Source organism: Epinephelus fuscoguttatus, linkage group LG16 (assembly GCF_011397635.1).
Source record: "Epinephelus fuscoguttatus linkage group LG16, E.fuscoguttatus.final_Chr_v1".
Taxonomy (NCBI): Eukaryota; Metazoa; Chordata; class Actinopteri; order Perciformes; family Serranidae; genus Epinephelus; species Epinephelus fuscoguttatus.
The window spans coordinates 39201180-39223757 of record NC_064767.1 but is presented as its reverse complement, the minus strand read 5'-3'; the positions used below and the strand labels follow the sequence as shown (position 1 = coordinate 39223757).

The following is a 22578-nucleotide window of genomic DNA, read 5'->3' as shown; positions in this document are numbered from 1 at the left end:
TGACAGATGACGGGGGAAGCATTGTCAGTTAGTGCATGCTATGTGCATCTGAACTAATTAACCTTGAAGACAGGACAGATTTTTAAAATAGTAATCATTAGAGTGGGGTTTCAGCTGGTAGGTATTTTAAAGGTTTTTCACATTTGTGCACTTAGCCTTTGGCTAATCTAAACCCCACTGAAAAGCTGTCAGATGCTGCATATTCCCACAGTTCAGACTGTGGAGTCCAAGCTCAAGGCACTGTCTGCAGAGTGCCACACATGACTTTGTTTAATGAGCCTTGTCGAAAGATTTGATTGGGAAACAAATGATGCCATGCTAGTCTTTTAACCTGAAGTTACACAAGTGACTCTAACCCAGTGTTCCCTAAAAGTCAAGTATAACCCTGCATTTCAGTGAGGCTCAGTAAACAGTAAACAGTAAATGCACAAATGAAATGACAATAATGACGTGACTGCCAGTCAAGGGCTACTGGAGCTTGAAGGCATGAGCTAATGGGGGTATAGACTTTTCACATCAAGGTTAGACCTAGGCTAATCTAGGTCTAACCTTGATGTGAAAAGTCTAAACTATATCTTAAACCATTGAAAGTGTGATATTTCTTTATTAACATTAATCAAAGGACAGCATATACTACTTTACAAATTGTTTTGACAAACATTTCACTCTTTTCATGATAAACTGTTTTACGGCACGGCATATGTTAAATGGTGACATTTTCCATTCCTGACACCTCTCACAATCCTTACTAAACATCATGATCAATGTCTGTCTACTGTAAAAGAAAAGAGAGAGAGAGAGAAACAAATGGGTGAAAGAAAGAGGTGGGAATGCAACATCACAGGGTCAAATCCAGCCTTGGGATCTTTGTTGCATACCATTCACCATTCTTTGTGTCATACAATTCACATTATTATCTATCTATTGTTCTTATAATACAAAAAAAAAGAATTAGTAAAAATAGAGTGTGAGCAGATTTCAGTTACCCAACACTGCATTTCTTGCACTTACAGCTATACCTCCTACTACTGATGGTGACAATACATATATTGTCGGGCTTTGTCTTATTCAACCATTCTAAAAACAATTACTGTTTAGGCACTATGGCCTCTAGTTTCACAGACCGGGCGAGGCGGCAATACTATCCAGCTGCAGCGCCGGAGCAGGAGCCCCTGACGTGACACAAGCCCCTGGCTTGATGGAAATGCCCCTGGCGTGACGGAAGTGACGTAGCATTGACGTAGCATTCCGGAAGTGACGTATTTTCAGGGAAGTTGGGTTTTTTTTTCTCCTCTGGCGTGCCGGAAGTGCCCCTGGCATGATGGAAGTAACTTTTCTCTCTTTTTTTACACCTTTTTAAAGTAAAATTGCTTAACATAGCGTCTATGAACTGATGAATTGTCCATTTATTTTACCTTTATTTAATCATACAAGTCAACTTAGTTTTTTGTTGTTTTTTAGTAAAATAAAATTGTTTACCATAGCGTGACGGAAGTGACGTTCCTTTCTTTTTTTAAATTAAAATTGCTTAACATAGCGTCTGGGCAGCACGGTGGTGTGGTGGTTAGCACTGTCGCCTCACAGCAAGAGGGTTCCCGGTTCGATCCCAGGTGTGGGAGCCCGTCTGTGCGGAGTTTGCATGTTCTCCCCGTGTCAGCTGTAGAAGCAAAAAAGTCAAGGTCTCGAGCCGTGCCAGAAAGCTCGCGACCTCGCTCTTCCCCTCCCAAACGGACTTTCTTTGTCTTCCATTAGATATCAAAAACTCAAATACTCAGAGGTCAAAAAATCACTGGAGACACGTAGAATCAGATGCAACTGAGTTTAATGTGCTCGCAGGCAACAAACACATCACAACTCAATGAGTCAAGCTCCGGAGCGAGACTGAAGTTTCTTTGTTTGCGCTCGCTCTTTTATCGTAGAATTTCTGCTGAGTCATCTCTTTCCCTTAATCCTTCCCACTTGGCTCTGATCGTAACGATATCCCACCTCTGCTGAGTCACTTTTTTCCCACCATAATGGTGTCATATTTCTGCTGAGTAATGTTTTTCCTAGATCTAAGACCGCCTCCTCTTACTAGGGTCATTCTCAGGACAAGCTGTAATTCCCCTAATTTTCCACTAGTGTTTTCTGAACCCATCCTCATGCTATTTTTAGAAATGATTCACAGTGAGTCCTAGGTACTTCTCCACCACAATGCTTAAGTGCTCAGTGAGTGTGTGTGTCATAAGAATACATGAAATATGTGTAATTTGTCAGTTGCACAGATTATATTGCTTCAACACATATCTTTTAAAGGTCAACTAAAAGGTACAGTATATGTCTTCAGTAAATCAGTACATTACACTACATTCCCCCCTTTGGGGCTACATAGTCCCATACAATAATCAACATGAATCAAAAACATAACAGAGGAAAAAATATATATTCCCTCCTGTGGGACTTGAAAAGTCCCATACTACAGAACCATTATCAGTATACATCACACATAAACAGTCTCGGTAATAATTCCCATAATCTAATTGCTCTGAATGTTATTAATGTAGTGGTGTTTGGATACAAGAGTTATACTGGGTGCTCTTGCTGCCATTTTCCATTGCACGCATGATTAATTACAATAACCTTCTCATATTCAGGTCGCAGTAAGCAAGGTACATAGTTATCTTTGCTGTTAATGCTGCCTAGTTACTATCCGTCGGGCTCATAGGTGGATGTGCCAGTCATCCGCAGGCGCCGGTAGGCCGCCATCTGGTCCCTCAGCATCTCGACCTCCTGTTGCAGCTCATGGTGGTTGACCAGTTGTCGCTGTAGGTCATCCCTAGCCTGGGCTCAAATGGGGGCTGGTCCTCTGGCATGGCTGGGCGCTCTTGGTAGGCCAACCCTGGATTCTGCTGCTTTGGATACAGGGATCTCCAACTGCTGGCCATGCTCTGCACCTATCTATGTGTTGGAAAGGACATTGTTTAGTTCAATTCACTTCCCTCCTTTTCCTCCTAATTGCCCGTAGGATAGATAACCTATATAATGTTAATCAGTTGATTGTTAGTATGGGTTTGGTAACAGCAAGGTTTTTCCTTAATCTATTGCCAATTATTTGGTTATTTCCTACCCTGAATCGGCTCTCCTCTATACAACCTCGTATTCCCTTCCAGGTTCCCCTTCATTGGCTCATATAAGTTTATACTATCAGCCATATCCTCACATACGTCCATATTGTCAGTCATGGTTTCATATAAATCGTTGTTCAATCTTTTGGGTGCATAGGATCTTACCCACAGTTTATCTAGTTTCCACAATTCGCCTTTCTCGGGGAGCTTTTCCTGCTGTTGTATTAGCATAACAAATTTTCCCGTGGCGTTCTCATGGCCCTTCTTATCAGGATCTGTACTAGGGAAGGACGCAACAAATTATCAAAAGAATAGAACAAGTCCAAATATTACTCCTATAGATCATAGGAGATTTTTCCAACAGAGAACTTTTCTAACCAGTCAAGAATTGATGAGGTTTTTGTGTTCCAATTAGAGTGTTGTACCTGTTGGTCTCTTAATCTACGTATGTTTTCTAAAGCTTAAGTCAGGTTTCCGTCTTCGCCTGTATTCATGGGGAGGGGCCTAACTCTAGGTAGGCCTAATTTTCTGTGGCAGGCTATGCACGAGCTGTTAGTTACCTGCTTGACGGAGTACTCTAACCACTGATAAAACATATTAGATCTCCATGTGGTACTTCTAATTAGTTCGGTGTCTCGTACCGGTGTATTTCTGATTCTTCTATGGGGGTTTCGGTTTTAGTTTGATCCATTGCTAAGCCAGTTCTACGGGTACTGTGTGCCAGGTGTCTACATTGGCACATTTTTCATTATCACACCAGACTCTTGCTGTCACCATCCCTTCTACACTACATTGTGGTCCTATAGACCGGCCATGCAACCTAACATTTCCTGGACCTTCCACTAACACACCATCATAAGCATGTGACTTATAGTAAGTCAACTGCATGATCTCTCTGTAAGGTATCTTGCCCTGTTTTGCGGCCATGGTCCCTAGTGCTACTGCACACTTGCCTAGTTGTGCCTGGCCTTGTCTGTCTGGTTCTGCCCCTTCACTCTGTTCTACTCCTACTAGGATAAGCAATAGGGTTAGTAGTATTATTATTCCCACTTTAATTCCTCCCCCCATGTTGCCTGTGCTCTCAACCTTTCCCTGTGCTGGTCTATTGGGGGCTGTTCCCTGGGCTGTTCCTTCTCTGTTTTCTGAGTCTCCTGAGTCTGTTCTGCTTCTGTCTGAGTCTCCTGGGTCTGCGTCTAACCCTTCTATGCTTCTGGCCTCGCCTGTTTCTGAGCTGCTGCTTTCTTCTCCCTGCTCTCTTTATGCCTCTCCTCTCTCTCCTCTCTCTGTTCTCTCTGCGCTTGGGCCTCATCATCAGCCCTGCGGCTACCAGGTGGCGACTCATGAGGTTCATCGTCAGCCACGGAGGATGGGGTGTTTTCCTCTGAGGTGCTCTCTGTCGACACCCTCTTTGGGTTGTTAGCTCTGCAGCAGTGGTTAAGATGGAACCAAACATCCTTACCTTCAACTTTCAAGGCAGTTGGTGTAGCTAATATGACCTTGTATGGACCTTTTCTGCGTGGCTGGTCCCACTTCCTTTCGAACACCTTGACGTACCCACTCTCCAGGAAGTATGTGTTGAAGGTCTTCTGGGATTTCGACCCTTCTGTCCTCGGTGGTGCCTTTCACCTGCTGGAAGATAGCCCTATGGATACGGGTTAGACTTCGTAAATAGTCAAACATTTCATTTTGCAGTTGCTCCAATGGGGGCCCTTCGTAGGGACCCCTCAAATATGGTATTGGCATGGGTGAACCCGTAAGCATTTCATGCAGTGTTAGATGCGTGATTCTGCTAGCTTGTGAGCGCATTGACATTAGTGCAAGCGGTAAAGCATCCACCCAGTTGCTTGTCCCCACTGTCTACTACTATTTTTGCTATTTTTGTTTTCAGAATCCCATTTGCTCTTTTACTGCCCCTGTGATTCAGGGTAGTAGACACAGAACTTTTGTTTGATGCCTAGTTGCTTCAGTGTTTCTTGTATTACATTAGATACAAAGTGTTTTCCGTTATCTGATGATATGGTATCTGGCATCCCAAATCTCAGGAAGACTTCTCGGCAGGGGAATTTTGCAAGTGTTCTATGATCTGATCGGCTGTAGCTGTTGCTTCTACCCATCAGCTGTATCCGCATATGACCACCAAGACGTATCTCATTTTTCTTACTCTGGATTGTGCTCCCATGTCTATGTAGTCTAACGTGAGGTGTCTGAAAGGACCATCTGGAGGTGGTATGTGCGCCAGTGGGGCTGTAAAAACTCTCCTGATGTTGTATCTTGCGCAGATCTCGCATTCGCCTAGTACTCTATCTACCGTGGCTGCCATGAATGGTGACCACCATGTTGCTTGCAATTTCCGTAGGATCTCCCCCCTTGCGCAGTGGTCATTACCATGCACCCAAATTATAGCATGTCACAGCAACAAGGTTGGTAGTACAAAATTGCCATGACTGTCTCGCCAGAGACCATTTGTTGGCCCCCGTGCTTGTGTTCTGATAGCGCCACGCTTGATCCACAGTCGTTTTTCAGCTTCACTTACTCTGTTTTGCGCGGCTACAAGAGAAGGCATGGTAGTGAGGGTTTCACAATCTTGGATGGTTAACATGGGTGCCATTACTGCACCCATTGCTGCCTGTTTGGCTGCTATCTTGCTAGCTATCAGCTAGGTTATTATCTCTGGCTACCAATGAATCAGTCTTTTGGTGGGCTGGACATCTGATTATAGCTAGGGCTTCGGGGAGGAGCACAGCCTCCCACAAGTCAACAATGGCCTCCTCATGTGTAGCTGGGGTGCCGTCTGCTCCACGAAACCCTCTCTGTTTCCAAATGTTTGCGTGGATGTGGCACACTCCATATGCATATGCTGAATCTGTATATGCATTCAGTGACTTTCCCTTTGCTAATCTATATGCTGCTGTTAGAGCTTTTATCTCTGCAAGCTGGGCGGAGCAGGGCTGAGCAAGTTGATTATGACATGATCGCACAGTCACAAAATTCTGATCGTTATTGAGCTGTACAATTCCATAGCCTGCATGACTACCTGTGGCGTCCTGAAAACAGGAGTCATCAACGAGCAATGTGAGGTCAGTTAAAATGGGCTGATTATGTAAATCTTTGCGAGTGTGCATAAATTTGTCTGTGCCATGAAGACCGTCGTGGTGTACCTTCTATGGGTAGAACCATTTTGGTGGCTGGATTAATGATGGTACAACGTTGAATGTCGAGCTCAGGAGTGGACAGGATATACCTCATATCCTGTGCGTCTGGCCTGTGTCAAAACGAATCTGGGACTTGTCAGCAGGGCCGAAGCTGGTGAGAGGTATACAAAGTTACAGGATGTCCCATTGTTAACGAGGATGCTTTTTGAAATGCAAAGACAGCTGCGGCTAGCCCCTGATAACAGGGAGGCAAACCGGCCTCTATGTTATCGAGCTTAGTGCTATAATATGCTAGTGGTTATTTACCTGTGGGTGTGTCTCACATTGGGACGACACGCACAAACCCAGATTTCTCTGCTACGTAGAGATAAAGAGGTTTGGAGTAGTTAGGAGTGCCTAACGCTGGAGCGGACTGCATGTCTATTTTTAAGGCTTGGAACGCACCTTCTGCTTCCTCCGTCCAGGACAGCTGTGTTGTGTTGTTTGTCTGTCCTGCTGCTCTTACTAAAGCTCTGAGTGGAGCAGTTTTTATAGCATAGTCACAAATCCATGGCCGACTGTATCCTGTCATGCCGAGAAAAGACAGCATTTGGCCCACCGTCTGCGGTTGAGAAGCCTTACTTACTGCCTCTATCTGAGATGGGGCAATGCACTTTTTATCCCCACTCAACTGTCTGCCCAAGTACTCTACAGACTGCTGGCAGAACTGCAATTTGTCTTTACTAACCTTGTGTCCCCCCTCTGCTAATGCTATGAGCACTGCAATGGAATCTTTTCACATTATTCTTTTGAAGGGCAATAGACAAGCAAATCATCTGCATACTGTAATACAGTGCTTGGCGTTCAAATTAGCTAGGTCATAATGCTGACATTCATAAGTGAACGCATAAACAAATATTGAGAGTCTGGGTGTAGCGGTACACTGAAAAGAAACAGAACATAAATAAATGACTGTATACCACTGTGTGTCGGGTGGTATGTCTGAAAGCAACGTGTGTGAATCTGGCACATGTGGCGTCTCTGTTTCCACCACTGCATTAGCTACTATTCTGAAGAAGTTGGTTTCTTGATTGGAAAAATGAACATTTTGCACGGACTTCTAGTTTTGACCAGAACTCCAGCCTTTACCAAGCCTTCAATTGTGGGTTGGATACCGTCAATGGCAATGCGAACAGGTTGCGCTGATCTTATCCTACATCAGTTTTATGTGCTGTCCATAGATGTGGTGGAACTTTACTCAACAATTGTGCGTGTTCTTCTGTGACTGCTGTCTGTGTGGGAGTAGTACCATCTACATGTACCTTGTCTGCGACTGTTTCATCACCTGTCTTAGTTGAGATTCTGATGTATTGTTTGTCATCTGAAATGTGGATGTATTTGTTCTTGGTGGGTAACCACTCGCACCTGCAGTGCACGTCTGACCATTGGACCCAGATGATGAGACTCATAACTTTCTGCTATCATCAATGTAACGTGTGGTGCAGAATTTGGCACCTGTGACCATCCTACTAATTCTTCTGGGAGGCAGATGGCTGCCGCCACACCTTGAGGTACTGAATACATGTCTTCACTAATGATCAGGCATGGTTTTATTTTCTTTTTATTTTCTTTTATTTATTTATTTATTTTTTTTTTTGAGCACTGTGTCCCTGCATTCTTTACAATCTACATGAGTCTGGTCCGTCATACATGAGCGTGCAATGCAGTGGCAGATTGGGAGTATGTGTTGTGTCAAAATGTAACCTGACCCATGGTTTCCACTGAGTCCATGTCTGTTTGAGGTGAGACTCTTCTGATGTCAGTTGGAGCCAGTAGACCAACGCCTGTGATGTCTCTGTGGCGTTCCCGGGCAGCTGTGGCATCATGCTTTGTGGGGGGTTGTCAGAGAAGTCTAAATATAGTCCATCTTGAGTACTCATGATCTTAGTTTTGAGAGGGCACAATATATCTCTGCCTAGAAGGTTCACTGGCGTATGAGTTGAGTAGAGTAGGGGTGCAAAGATGACTTTACCAGCGATGAGCATTGAAACAGGCTCTGTCATAGATATGACTTGTGATTTCCCAGAGAAGCCTATGGTCTTGATGGATGACTTAGAGAGGGGGTGTGTAGAGTCTTTTTTTTTTTTTGTGTGTTTCCATATGTAGCCCCTGTGTCCACCATAAAGGAATATGCTTGTTCGTGGATGACAACAGGTATAGTTGGTTCGTTGTGTGGCTGTAATGAAATGACTGGTGACATTACTTCCCCCTCAGGCTTCTCCGGGCAACCCTATCATGGGCACCCTGTCTCGTTTTCAGCCAGTTTTCTGCTGGACCTTCCCATGGGTTGACCGGACACTCCCTTGCGTCGGGGGCCGGGCTGGTAACAACCCCAGCACAGCTTGTTAGGCGCTGCAGGATTCACTTCTGGAAATCCTGTATTCATTTCCTGGGAGCCTGATTGCTGATAGGGTGCGGCTCGCTGATAGGTTTGCCGTTGTGGTGGCTGGGGTCCTGGAGGAAGGTTCGGTCCCCTTCTCCATCCTCCTCGGCCTGCTGGTCCTCCCCTAGGTTCGCCTCGACCCTGCCCCCTCGGGCCTCTGGCTATCGTTGTTTCCACCTGCTCATTGTGGATAACAGTAGTGGTAATGTGAGGCATTGCATTGTCAGTGTTCTGCGTGTGAGCGTCTTCTTTCATCTGCTCTCGGTCTTCGTATCCCTGGCCAAGGTCACTGTGAACCTTCCCTCCACTTGGCCTTCCGTTGTTGTTGCTGCTCTTGCCTCCCCTACTGAGCGTAGTGGGTATTGTGCCGTCTCTGATGGTGATATGTCTTGTGGATATGGTGATGGTGATGCTGGCAGGGGTGGGGCTGTGGGTGTCACATCCGTCGGTGCCTGGGGGTCCTGTGTGCCCTTGCTGCGCTTTGCTTGCACCATTTGCGGTGGCTGTGAGTCCTGTGGGTCCTGTGGATGCTTACAGTACTCTACTTGCACCATTTGCTTCCCACCCCCTGTCTGTCTAAACCACCCCAATACCTCCCTTTTTTTTTAAATTTTAATCCTTTTGTTCTTTTTCTTATAACTCGCCTTAGTGTCTTTTGCCTCAGTGTGTCTTAGTTCTGTATCCACCTTGTCGCAACATGCCAGGTTGAAGGTTCCATCTTTAGGCCAACGATTTTTTCTTTTTCTTTTTCCTATTTTCAGATGTTCTTTTGTGCCATTTAGTCACACAGCGTTGGATTCAGTTTCTCCTACCTGAGTGTTATGTCATCACTATCTCTATAGGTGTCAGAAACCCTTTTTCCATCTGTCCTTGGTTGGCTCCCATGAAGCCTTGTTTAACTTTACTCACTCTGGGAATTTTGTGGTTGCTCGTCTGTTTCTTTTGTATGTATCAGTGCTAGTAATTTCCCTACTGTGAAGGCAGTTTTGTATTATTTTTCTTCAGAGGTTATGTTCTAATTTATGTGACCAATCTCCTCCCAAATTAGCTTTTCTAGGCACGACAACAATCTGCAATCTTGGATTAAATTCCACTCTGTTCTCTAAATCTTGAAATATTACCTGGTTCAGAGGAAGTGAAGCTACAGGTCTGTTTTATAACCATCACACAAACATTGCAGCAGTGGATCTAAAGAGCGGGGAGTCCACAAATTATTTAAAATCGTCTCCCACTGTATACCTGAAATTCGCCCTTCACTTGTTTCAATTGGTAAATTTACTAACTATCCAAAGTTTTAGCAAATGTCTTGCTCGTTTGCCACTGCTTCTCACCTCGTTGTCTATGTAGGTTCTTTCTAACCCGAAATGTGTTCTTTATGCCTCTGGTATCTACTATGCCATCAGTCACACAATGTTGCTCAGCCCAATTTTCATCACTACTGCTGTCACCTTCTTCCACCCAGCTCTTAACAGCTTGATCTCAACTCTTTTCCTTTATTTTATTACTTATTTTATTTATTATAAAACTATACTTATAACTTATTTTATTTATAATTTTATTACTTATTCTATTTATTTATGAAACTATAGTTATAACTTATTTTATTTATCTATAAGATTAAATTAAAGTAACAGATATTTATTTTTTATTCTCCCCTTAACAGCCAACCAGTTTGTATGGAGTTCACCCGAGCAACTGGTTCAATCAGTGAAACGTAGACTTTTCGTTGGCACCGTTAGGTTTCCAGTCCCCAGACAATTTGTTGACACCGTTAGGTTACCCTTGTCTGGTTTTGTTTCACTGAGACACTGTTAATAACTACCTCATGTAACAAAACTTTGAAACAAATCACATAAAACAAACACAGATACCAGATTATGATAAAACACTCAGGCCCCAAAATGTCTTTTTTTTTCTTTTGTAATGACCTTTAACCCAATAGGTCAGAACCAAAATATCAAATTTTAACAAAGCTTTGCTTTTTGTATAAACCCACTTCTGTTGGCTGTGTTCCTCACTCTGCTGGCTGCATTCCTCACCCCCTCCCTTTGTACTATCTGTTAAGTCAGTCTCCCAATGATTTGTCAGTCTTTTTATAGTTACATTTTATTTAACACTTTACTGTATTTACAACACTTTATACAACGCTTCATGCATTACTTTGAATAGATTATATTGTGTTTACTACAACTTACTTCTAGATATACTACAATATATGTACAAGAACTTTATAGCTTACAGTTAGATTTTTACAATTTTTACACTTTTGATCGATCTGTTTAACTTTTTTGACTTATTTTTTGTCTTTTTTCTCGTTTTCTCTGGTTGCAACGTTATCAGCTATCTGTCCGCTCAGACCTGTTCTGTCTACGGTGACTCCTCCTTTTGGGCTGGGAGGTCACTTTCCTCAAAACAGCGGTATCCACAGAAGCTTTTAGGCCTTGAATCTCTTTAGAGTAAATCGCCTATGCAGACCTGATGTCTCCCCTAGACACACCCACTCAGGGTGTACTAGGCAAGCCAACAGCGGTATCCGCGAATTTACTACCAGCACTCCGCCCGCGCAGCCTGCCGGCTGGCATCAACACCCCCGCCCCTACAGGCTAAAGGGAGTGTTGGCAAGTTCCGGCAGCGGTATCCACGTATGTGCTTTTGAGTACTCTTTTCTTCTCTTATTGTACTTTAAATACTCTTAATGCTTTAAATACTTTACTCTTACTACATTCCTCACTACATTTATTACCGTACATTCAGCACACACACATTCACTCTTTCTTTTGCCTGCTTGGTTTCTCTAGCTCACTCCCCCACATTCCACACACACATACACACACTCACTCACTCACTCCCACATTCACTCTCCATGTTTATCTCTCTAACTTCCACACACACACACACACACACACACACACACACACACACACTGTGTTGCACTAGATTCAGTTGTCTCCAGCAATATATCAGCTATGTTCCAATGTTGTGTTATTAGTTAGTAATTTTTACATCACATTTTAGGTTCTTTTAGGAGAGGAATTTGTCAAATACCTCCGACCTGAGTGGCCCCCAACTGCACCTCAGACGCACCCGGTTTAGGCAGAAAAAAGGCTCTGCTTACCTCATCTGGTGGCCACCTGTACGTCTGATGTGCAGCCAAGCGCCCCCGATCTTAGGATCCGACCTCCTCGTCCTCCTACGCTGGCTCGCCAAATTATGTAGAAGCAAAAAGTCAAGGTCTCGAGCCGTACAGAAAGCTCGCGACTCGCTCTTCCTCCCAAACGGACTTTCTTTGTCTTCCATTAGATATCAAAACTCAAATACTCAGAGGTCAAAAATCACTGGAGACACGTAGAATCAGATGCAACTGAGTTTAATGTGCTCGGCAACAAACACATCACAACTCAATGAGTCAAGCCCGAGCGAGACTGAAGTTTCTTTGTTTGCGCCGCTCTTTATCGTAGAATTTCTGCTGAGTCATCTCTTTCCCTTAATCCTTCCCACTTGGCTCTGATCGTAACGATATCCCACCTCTGCTGAGTCACTTTTTTCCCACCATAATGGTGTCATATTTCTGCTGAGTAATGTTTTTCCTAGATCTAAGACCGCCTCCTCTTACTAGGGTCATTCTCAGGACAAGCTGTAATTCCCCTAATTTTCCACTAGTGTTTTCTGAACCCATCCTCATGCTATTTTTAGAAATGATTCACAGTGAGTCCTAGGTACTTCTCCACCACAATGCTTAAGTGCTCAGTGAGTGTGTGTGTCATAAGAATACATGAAATATGTGTAATTTGTCAGTTGCACAGATTATATTGCTTCAACACATATCTTTTAAAGGTCAACTAAAAGGTACAGTATATGTCTTCAGTAAATCAGTACATTACACTACACAGCATGGGTTCTCTCCGGGCACTCTGGCTTCCTCCCACAGTCCAAAAACATGCAGATTGGGGACTAGGTTAATTGATAACTCTAAATTGTCCATAGGTGTGAATGTGAGTGTGAATGGTTGTCTGTCTCTATGCGTCAGCCCTGTGATAGTCTGGTGACCTGTCCAGGGTGTACCCTGCCTCTCGCCCGATGTCAGCTGGGATAGGCTCCAGCCCCCCCCCGTGACCCTCAAGAGGATGAAGCAGTTAGAAGATGAATGAATGAATGAACATAGCGTCTATGAATTGTCCATTTGTTTTTGTTTTTTAGTCCACATGCTGTGTAAGAACTGATCCCTCTGCAGAAGAAAAATAAAACTATTTGAGACCAAAACTGCTCATCTTTATTGTACATAATTAACAGGTACCTTTTTGCCCCCCCGTACATTTACAACAGATTTATAAATTTTCCTGATTGGAGGCCTTCTCTCATTTTTCTTCCGAACTCCTGAAGCTTTTTGGTGGCCTCCGCGCTCAGATTCCTCTGGAGGCAGATTTGAAACAGGTGCCACTCACTGTCAAAAGGAAGAAAATAGAGTCAATAAACAAATAGTATATTAAATTAATATACACTTCATTATATATGAAGACATCAATGTTTAATATCGTCAAACCTCTCTTGTCTTTATCTTACCATGGTTCATATTGTGGGCCCTGTTTGTACATCTCAGTGGCTTTTTGTACTGACAGGGAGTGCACCTCCACCAGGCTGTAGATAACTGTCTGTAACAGAATGAAAGAATTCAATAAGGGTAAGGCAATATACCAGTTTCTACCAATCTGGATCTGAATGATGAACAATGACATTTTACCTCAGGCAAAAGCATGTCAAAGACAAAGGCAACATGATCTAGAAGTTGTCTTGCTCCTGGTGTGTCCTTAAGGATTCCAAATAGAAAAGAGACCACTTCATCAAGCTGCATGTCATCATCAAAGTAGGTGGTGGCCCTCTCCTTTTTTCCCTCCCATGGCGAACGCAGATAGCCAGTGGTGTTGGCCTGCAAATAAACATCACGTAAAAATTACTTGAGATTGATCATCTTCTGATGAAGGCTTTAAGATGGACATTCAATGAATGCCATAACTGCTAATGTATTTAGTGTTATATAGTTACCTCAAGGTGTTGTCTTAGTTTAGTGTTCCCTGTTAAGAAGTCAATCAGTACTGAATACTGCTATTTCCGCTTCTCCTGTGCCTCTTCTACCATTTCCTGTAATTTCATAAAGCACTTATTAAAATGACACTAAGCGCAGTTAATTCCTAATACTTAGATGGCTTTTTACTGACCTCTAGTCTTTTCATGTTCTCCTTAGATCCATTGTCCTAAAAGTAAACATTTAAAAATGAATCATGTTTAGTAAATGCTTGATATAAATTAGGGAGACTAGATAGCATGCTCGATAGTAATAACTAAATCACAAACTAACCAACTCAGCCAGGTTGATTGTGCATGGCCTCTTAAAGTAACTGTGCTCCCTGATGATTTGATCATCCTGTGTTGGCTCCTGTTGACCACATATATAATAGAATGAACTTTTAGTAATGTCATGGTTACCACTATTGGAAATTGTAAAAATAAATAAATAAATAAATAAATAAAGGTTTTGCAAAAACCACATTAGCTCCTTAAACAAATAATGTCCCAAACCTCTCCATTTATGACCTCCCCTTGGCTTGTCACTGTAGTGTAATATTTACTATAGTGTTCGTACTGTACCTTTAAACTGACCTTTAAAAGATACGTGTTGAAGCAATATAATCTCTGCAACTGACAAATTACACACTGGTTTAATATTTCATGTATTCTTATGACACACACACACTCACTGAGCACTTAAGCACTGTGGTGGAGAAGTACCTAGGACTCACTGTGAATCATTTCTAAAAATAGCATGAGGATGGGCTCAGAAACACTGGTGGAAAATTAGGGGAATTACAGCTTGTCCTGAGAATGACCCTAGTAAGAGGAGGCGGTCTTAGATTGTCTAGGAAAAACATTGCTCAGCAGAAATATGACACCATTATGGTGGTAGGATGAAAGGAGAAAAAGTGACTCAGCAGAGGTGGGATATCGTTACGATCAGAGCCAAGTGGGAAGGATTAAGAAAGAGATGACTCAGCAGAAAATCTTTACAATAAAAACAAGTGTGCAAACAAAGAAATTTCAGTCTTGCTCCGGAGCTTGGCTCATTGAGTTGTGATGTGTTTGTTGCCTGCGAGCACATTAAACTCAGTTGCATCTGATTCTACGTGTCTCCAGTGATTTTTTTTACCTCTGAGTATTCGAATTTTTGATATCTAATGGAAAACAAAGAAAGTCCGTTTGAGAAGAAAGGAATGAGGTCGTGAGCTAACTGGCCCAGCTCCCGACCATTTGAATTATTTTTCGACATCACCCCCTCCTGGACATTGGAAACAGCTGTGTCCTTTTGAAGAAAGTATATTTTATTACACATACCATGTCAAACAGTTAGAAATCAATCAGTTATGGTGATCAACATATATCCTTTTATAATATTGGACACTTCATTTACCTCTCTTTTTCGTTTTACTCTAAAGACTGGTGAAAGAGGACCATTCAGCATGCTTTCTGCCTCCTTGGAAAAATGGGCAAACCTCCCGCCATGTCTGTAGAAAAAAGAAGTCAGATTTTTACACACAGACACAGACACACAGACACACATACCCCTCCAGGTGCAGGTTTTCCACCAGCACTGCACACCACCATCTCTGCAGAGCTGCCATGTCATCCTAAAGGAAGAAGATTGCCACAATTTACAATGACAAACTGCATGTTTGTATTTTCCCATGTTGTAAGGTAACCTTATGATTCCAAAGAAATATTATTTCTGATTGATAATGTCTACTTACAGCGGTGAAGTCAAATGGTGCATCCATGATAAGGTACCAGGCATACTGTGATGGAAACATGCTACTGGTGACAGCATTCACACTGTGGCTTCATCACTTCTGCACATTTAAAAAGGTTATGTGACTGTAAGCTTACCATTATCATGAAGATACCACAGTCGTTGCCATATTTCTGTTGGGGAACTCCCTGAATCATGATGATGAAACATAACATCAAAAACTATCAAACTTTTTGTTCATTATATATGATTACAATCAAATCAAATCAATATAATTATAAACACCTATGTACCTCAATATCTTTTACGGTTTTCTCCAACCAAGGGCCTGAAACAAACTGCTTGGCGAGATCTCTATAATGTAGTGGTTCACAAAGTATCTGTTAAATTACTGCAGTCTTTACAAAGAAATTAGTTCTGTGTGCTTTGTTGTAATTTTGAGTGATCTCACACATGAGATTAAGTGTTGATGTGACCATGATAGAGCATGAATGAACATATTACATTGGCTTCCAATGGTATCTTACAGCAAATGATAGCCGTTTAGAACGTATGCTATATAGCAGAGATCTGATGACGTATGACGGCCTGACAACTTCAATAAAATTGTAGACAAGTCAGGGGAACGTGACTGCCATCTGAAAGCTTCACTAACATAGGCAAGTCAGGGGAACGTGACCGCCTTTTGAAGAACCAACATGCAAAAACAGTGCATTTACTGAAAATTTACAACTGGAGGCACACAATGAGATTAAGTAAAGCGACTTTGGAATTTATGTATTTTCTTAGTCCGTCTGAATATTTTACAGTGCCATAAGATAGGAATGAATGTAATCTCAGTTGTAAATTTTTACTGAGAAATGAAGTCAAGGGAACGTCATTGACCGGTCAAACAACAGAACGCAACAGAGCCTTTGTGCTCCACTGTCTCTCAGATTAACTCACACCGCAGCGGTGCCTGGACAGCGTGACGTGTGTGGTTGTGCTGCTGCCGTGGTCCCGCCAGATGCCTCCTGCTGCTGCTGCCATCATTAGTCATTAGTCATACTTCTTCTGTTATTATACACATATGATTATTGTCACACATGTATACTGCCAGGTATTAATACATACTTTCAACATATTGTACCGCAGTAACCAGAACTATAACTATAATATTATTACTTTCATTAATGTTGTTGTAAGCTACTGTCATTACCTGCATCTCTCTCTCTCTCTCTCTCTCTCTCTCTCTCTCTCTCTCTCTCTCTCTGTCTCATTGTGTCATATGGATTACTGTTAATTTATTATGCTGATCTGTTCTGTACGACATCTATTGCACGTCTGTCCGTCCTGGAAGAGGGATCCCTCCTCAGTTGCTCTTCCTGAGGTTTCTACTGGTTTTTTTTCCCCGTTAAAGGGGTTTTTTTTGGGGAGTTTTTCCTTATCCGCTGTGAGGGTCTTAAGGACAGAGGGATGTCGTATGCTGTAAAGCCCTGTTAGGCAAATTGTGATTTGTGATATTGGGCTTTATAAATAAAATTGAATTGAATTGAAATTGAACACAACCATTGCCTTAAAAGACTGCGATAACTGTCATGTCCAAAACCCTGTTGTTTCATGTGATAGTAAGAGTCAAGATACAGAATCTCTCTCTGTAAAGGCTTCATAACCTGGGGGACATATGCATTTTAGGTACGTTATAGAATAACTTGGGCTTTGAAACTCATTGGCACAACAACCAAAATGCAGTCATTACAAAACATTGTTAGTCCAGTACAATAGTTGATAGGATTCTGTACACTAAATTCATCACTTCATGTATACTTAGTACGCCAAGTAAATCAATCTAAAATGAAACTTATACACAGAAGGTAATGCGCCGGAATCCAGAGAGGAATAATGAGGGCATCCAATCCATGTGAGTCGACCTAATGAATATGCAAAATTAACATTGCAATTTCCCTGCTATCCTTTGCACATTTTACTATGTAATGTTTGCTTAACTGAGGCTAAAAAAAAAGAGAGAACAAACAGGAAGTGAGAGGAAAGGGTCGCAGCCATGGGGTGGTAGCCATGTTGGGGGTTTATGCAGGTCCACTATGTGAACAGATTTCCCCTGTCAAAAAAATTACACAATACTGTAATGAGAGCAGAATAAGTAGTAATGCATATTATGATCAATCTCAAAAATAGCAAGACTTACCTGCATCTGTGTCATCTCCTGCACAAGGCGCAAGCAAGCATTTTCAGTCTGTGAATACATAAAAGCTCAAATTTGTAAAACCCTTTTACACGTCACATAGGGTTTTAAAGTCACAATAAAATAATGTGCCACACTGCAAAATAAGATTACCAATATCAAAGATCAGTGGGACCCCATCCCCATGAAACACTCTAAATAGCTTTAAAGTACACTTCTTCCTAAACTTGATGTGTACACATTGAAATATCAGCAACATTTAATAAATCTCTATTTTAAATTTTCATTTGATTAGAATTATGTGTACTCATGAAATAGCCAACCATTGAATCCAAGTTCTTCTGCAGTCCTAAAGTTTGCATGTCCTCCCTGGTGAGGCACGTTTCACCGTCTTTGATGATTAGCTCATTGTTCGGTCGCTTATCATCTTGAATATAGTCCATCTATAATAGAAAAAAAAGAGAAGTTGTTTTTTCTAAATGTTCAATTTTTTTAAATATACACATCTTCTTTTATGAACATACCAGTTGCTGTTGCTTTGGGTGGTTACCCAAAGTCCATGAGAGTCTACATGGTCTGAGGTTGCAGGTCTGTGTTAACGGCTCACAGTGCTGCCCACAGCTGGAAATGTCCTCACCCGTGCAGGTCTGTGTTAAGGGCTTACAGTGCTGCCCACAGCTGGTAATGTCCTCGCCCGTTGCTGCAAGATATCATTACTCAACCACAAAAATCTTTTTATGCGTCTTCTTTAACAGTACACGAAATAGTTATTAAACTGTGCTGCTTCTGAAAACAGTGGGGAAAAATACCTTGTTGATCATGAGCAGGTCCTGACTCTGCCTTATTTGGCTTTAACTGCATTTCTTCTTCAGGGCCTTGGAGGAGAATGACAACAAACAACACGCAGAAAAGACATGCTGTCATTATTTACTGATACAACACAAAATAATATGTCAGGCTCACTCGATTGGCTTTACAAACCTAACACTGTCTGGCCGTCGCATTCAGCGACACTTTTGTCCCAAAAATCTTCTGAATTTTTCCTATAGTGTTGTTGTTAAGTCGCTCATTTCTGTGGTACATAATGTTCCACAGCAAGAAGATGTTTGTGGAGGTTAGTGCCATGTTGAGGAAATAATTACATTTCTTCATTTGAGCGAAGAATTGTTCCACCACCATTGATACAGCCTGACAGCTCCGGAACCAGACCTACACATCTGAGGACATTTTTGGGGTCTTTGGAATTTCCCTCATGAAAAACGTCGCTGAGAGCGTAGTGCTCTGATGAGCCTGTCAAAGGGTGACAATGTGCATCTGGTGGGTTCTTTTTTTCTGTCAGCCATGGCAGACTCACTCTCAGGCTGCCTTCGTTTGCCTTCTTCACATTCTCTGCAGTTGGTGCTGCCAATCGTCCTTCGTGCGGAGTGAAGGGTATGTTTTGCTGCTCCCTCAGATTCATGTGTCTGGACAGTCCACTTGGAAAATCATATATAACTATGTTGGGCATGTGTACCCACGACAGCAAGAGGTCCGCGTAATCTCTTGGGCTTTCTGCCCTCAGAAGCACTTTTACACTGTACACAACACCACACGGACAGAGTATTGCTGCCCATCCGCCTACAGGGAAAAGGTTTGCGTTCAGTTAGTAGCACAAATGACATGGGCTGGGAATATACAGGAGTATTATGTCAAAGAGATTAGAATATACAAACCTGATGCACCCCATATTTTTTGGAACATCTTATCAAAAGATGCCCGTGTACTCATTTCATCTTTGAGCCGCACAATGAGATCCATCCTTATTCCAACTGTGTCAAGGCCACACTCTTTACATAATTTTCTGACTAACTCAACATACAAAAGAAATTACATTTTTAGCCGTCTCCTCATTGCTTTTACCTCAATTTTTAAGAGGGTTAATATAGAAAACCCCACAGCACATACCTTCTGATTAAGGAGCTCGTTTAGGAGATGGTCCTTGGTGACTGTTAGTTCAGAATTTTCTGCTGGAGCCTTGGACGTCTGGATTTTCTTATACTCAGTGTTGAGCACCACCGCTGACCTCTGTGTTTTACCACCGATCCATGGTGCTCAATACTCAAAGGAGGGTGGAACACTGTATGGATTGTTTCTGTTGCCTATACAAAAAAATAACACACTAGGTCAAACCTAGTATATACATCGTATATTCTCTCTTTTTTGGGGGGCGTGGGTGAGGGGGTGGGCTTAACCATGAAAAAAAGTATCAGCACTTAAGGTATGAGCAATGATCAATGATACAGTAGAGATACAGTATTTATATTAGACATATTTAGCTTACTTGTCAAGAAACCACGGGCAATAAGCTCCTTGGAAACAGAATCCCAGAAGTTCTCCATATTCACTTCCCCTTTCTAGTCATCAGGTGGACTTTTCAAGTCACTCACTGCAATTAATTTCAACAATAACACGATCACAAGTGCATAAATGAGACTGACAATTTGAAAATGTGACAATATTTATGCTTTATGTAAAATAAACTTACTTGTCAGATGGAAGACACCTTTTTTATGAAGGTCCATTACCACAATGGGTGGTGGATGGTCACCGCAACATACACAGCTGAAATCGTAGGTATGGCTGGACATGGCTTCAAAATGAAGATACCCGTGCATCACGCTATCAGCTGGGGGGAACCAATCAGAGAGAATTTGAAGTGACTGTTGAAGAAGATACTAACCTGGAGCTGGGACCTCAAAAACAAACATAAGTGTAGTCCAAGGAGGAGGTGATCATTAAAATTGTGAACTCCATCCTTGAACTCCTGATAGCGATAAGTCATGCCGCAGTCCTCCCATTTCCTGATAAATGTAGAGACATCTGGGAATTTGAAATAGAGAGGGCGTTGGCCATGATCACTTTAGCACTTGTTTAACACAAATCTTACTTTCTTATACTGCACAAAAATTAAGTAATTAAGGACATACCATTTATAGTCCCATCAATGGTCAGAATTTTGGCCTTTGCAGTTATCAGAATCGGAGCACTTAAAGGAACAGTCCCAGGGCAGACAGTGCAGAAAGTCTCATCTGGTATAAAGAATTGAGGGTACTCGTTCGTCTGTTGTACACAACTATCACACACTGGAGTCGGCTGTAATAAGCCACAGATAGTTCATAAACAGATACACAAAGACTAAGCAACGTCAGAGAGGTGGAGACAGTAAAGGGGATGTTGTTCTCCTGGGCTTCAGCTAGATGCCTCAGACATTCCTTTTTCTTATCTTCACCAAACCACCGCTTACTGACCATGTCATCCAAAACATCCTCTCTAAGATAAGTCTCTTTTGCAGTAGAAGAGCAGTAATCTATGGACTTGAGGTGGACACACCTAAAATTAGAAAGGTTACTTCTTCGAGCTATGTCAGCATTTCTCTGGCAGTCAAGGGACTCGCATCTGATGTTGTGGCATTGACCCCATGTCTTATGTTGAACATGAAACGGGACACTGTCACCGTGCATTGTTTTGGAAACTGCATACATACCATGTTCAGGATCTAAACATTCACTACGTAAATGTGACTGTTTGTTTACATACACGCAGCTGTGCTTTGTGTGTTGTCTTTGTATGTGACGTTTCAAGTTTTTTTATTCATATTTAACGAACACTGGGGACAAGCCACTGAAAAAACCTTGCCCCTCCGCACTGGCATCCAGATTACTCATGTCCTGCTGCTGCTCCCCTTTAGCCTCCTCCTCCTGCTGCTGCTGCTCCCCTTTGGCCTCCTCCTCCTCCTGCTCCCCTTTGGCCTCCTCCTCCTCCTGCTGCTCCCCTTTGGCCTCCTCCTCCTCCTCCTCCTCCTCCTCCTCTTTGGCCTCCTGCTGGTGCTCCTCCTCCTCCTTCTCCTCTTTGGCCTCCTGCTGCTCTTCAGCTTGTTGGACGCACTGTCCCAAATGGTCTATGAACTGGTCTCTTCTTTCTATTAGACGTTTGCAGGAGGGACAGTGGAAGTGTGCAGTGGGCTTGCACTCCAAATTGCATTTATATATTGTGTAAACTGAAAAAGAAATGCATTTCAAATGTCAAAGTACAACATTTTGTTTCCACATGTTGATGCAGTATTTGCAGTTAGCTACACGTGTCAGTGGTCAATGACAGATTTTGCTTTTCCACTACCCATGCCTTCTGCCTTTTGGATTTGAAATTATACAATCAAAATTGAAGTGTAAATACTAAGCTTTAATTTGGGGGTATATTATAAATCCTCCATGACTGAGACTGGGACAAGTGTAAGGAATACAGCAGAGAATACAGTTACCTTTGTGTTGCACTGCATGCTTTGCATGGCCTTTAATATGTTTGTTGACCTTACTCCACACTGTAGGTTTAAATATCTGAGGCCTGCACAACAGGCAGTGGACAAAACTGCAGCATTTGTTGCATCTTTTTGGTGTTGGTGTGACACCCCTAGATTGTATGGAGAGATGTGGGACAGCCTGTAGTAGAGTAGATTACAGTGCAGAATAGTAAAGTTGGGAGTATTGGGGGGGAGGGGAAGGGAAGAGAGGTAGAATTTTGTTACAAAAGCACCAATTATATACAAACACTATTTTATCACACAGGCTCAAGGTTTTTCCTGGCACAGAATGTGGCTTTATTGGTGACTACGTGCAGCAGTGCATGATCGGACTCAGTGTACTACGTTACCTTATTTCACAGAAATCTCACATTTTCCTAACATATTTCTGACATTTGATAAAAATATATCTATTATGCTTGAATAGATACCATATGAAAAAAGCCATATGAACAAAAAAGGGTTGATTAGATCATTGGGTGTAAAATCTGACACTACACAAAAAATAAAAAAATTGACACTCCCAGGCTGTGATAATCACACCACAAAAAAAAAAAAAAATTGCATTTATGGGATGGCCAGAAAG

General features: G+C 42.3%; 2 long non-coding RNA genes across 2 annotated transcripts; both read right to left on the bottom strand.

Moving 5' to 3' along the window:
- Positions 1-16427: 16427 nt before the first annotated feature.
- Positions 16428-18094, bottom strand: LOC125904049 (uncharacterized). Its single transcript, XR_007451365.1, has 3 exons — positions 17980-18094; positions 17660-17707; positions 16428-17572 (listed from the first exon to the last, which is right to left on the bottom strand). It is a non-coding gene; the product is annotated as an uncharacterized LOC125904049 (long non-coding RNA).
- A 92-nt stretch (positions 18095-18186) lies between these two features.
- LOC125904046 (uncharacterized) lies at positions 18187-21009 on the bottom strand. Its single transcript, XR_007451363.1, has 6 exons — positions 20623-21009; positions 20181-20515; positions 19977-20081; positions 19601-19794; positions 18466-18531; positions 18187-18356 (listed from the first exon to the last, which is right to left on the bottom strand). It is a non-coding gene; the product is annotated as an uncharacterized LOC125904046 (long non-coding RNA).
- Between the last annotated feature and the right edge of the window lie 1569 nt (positions 21010-22578).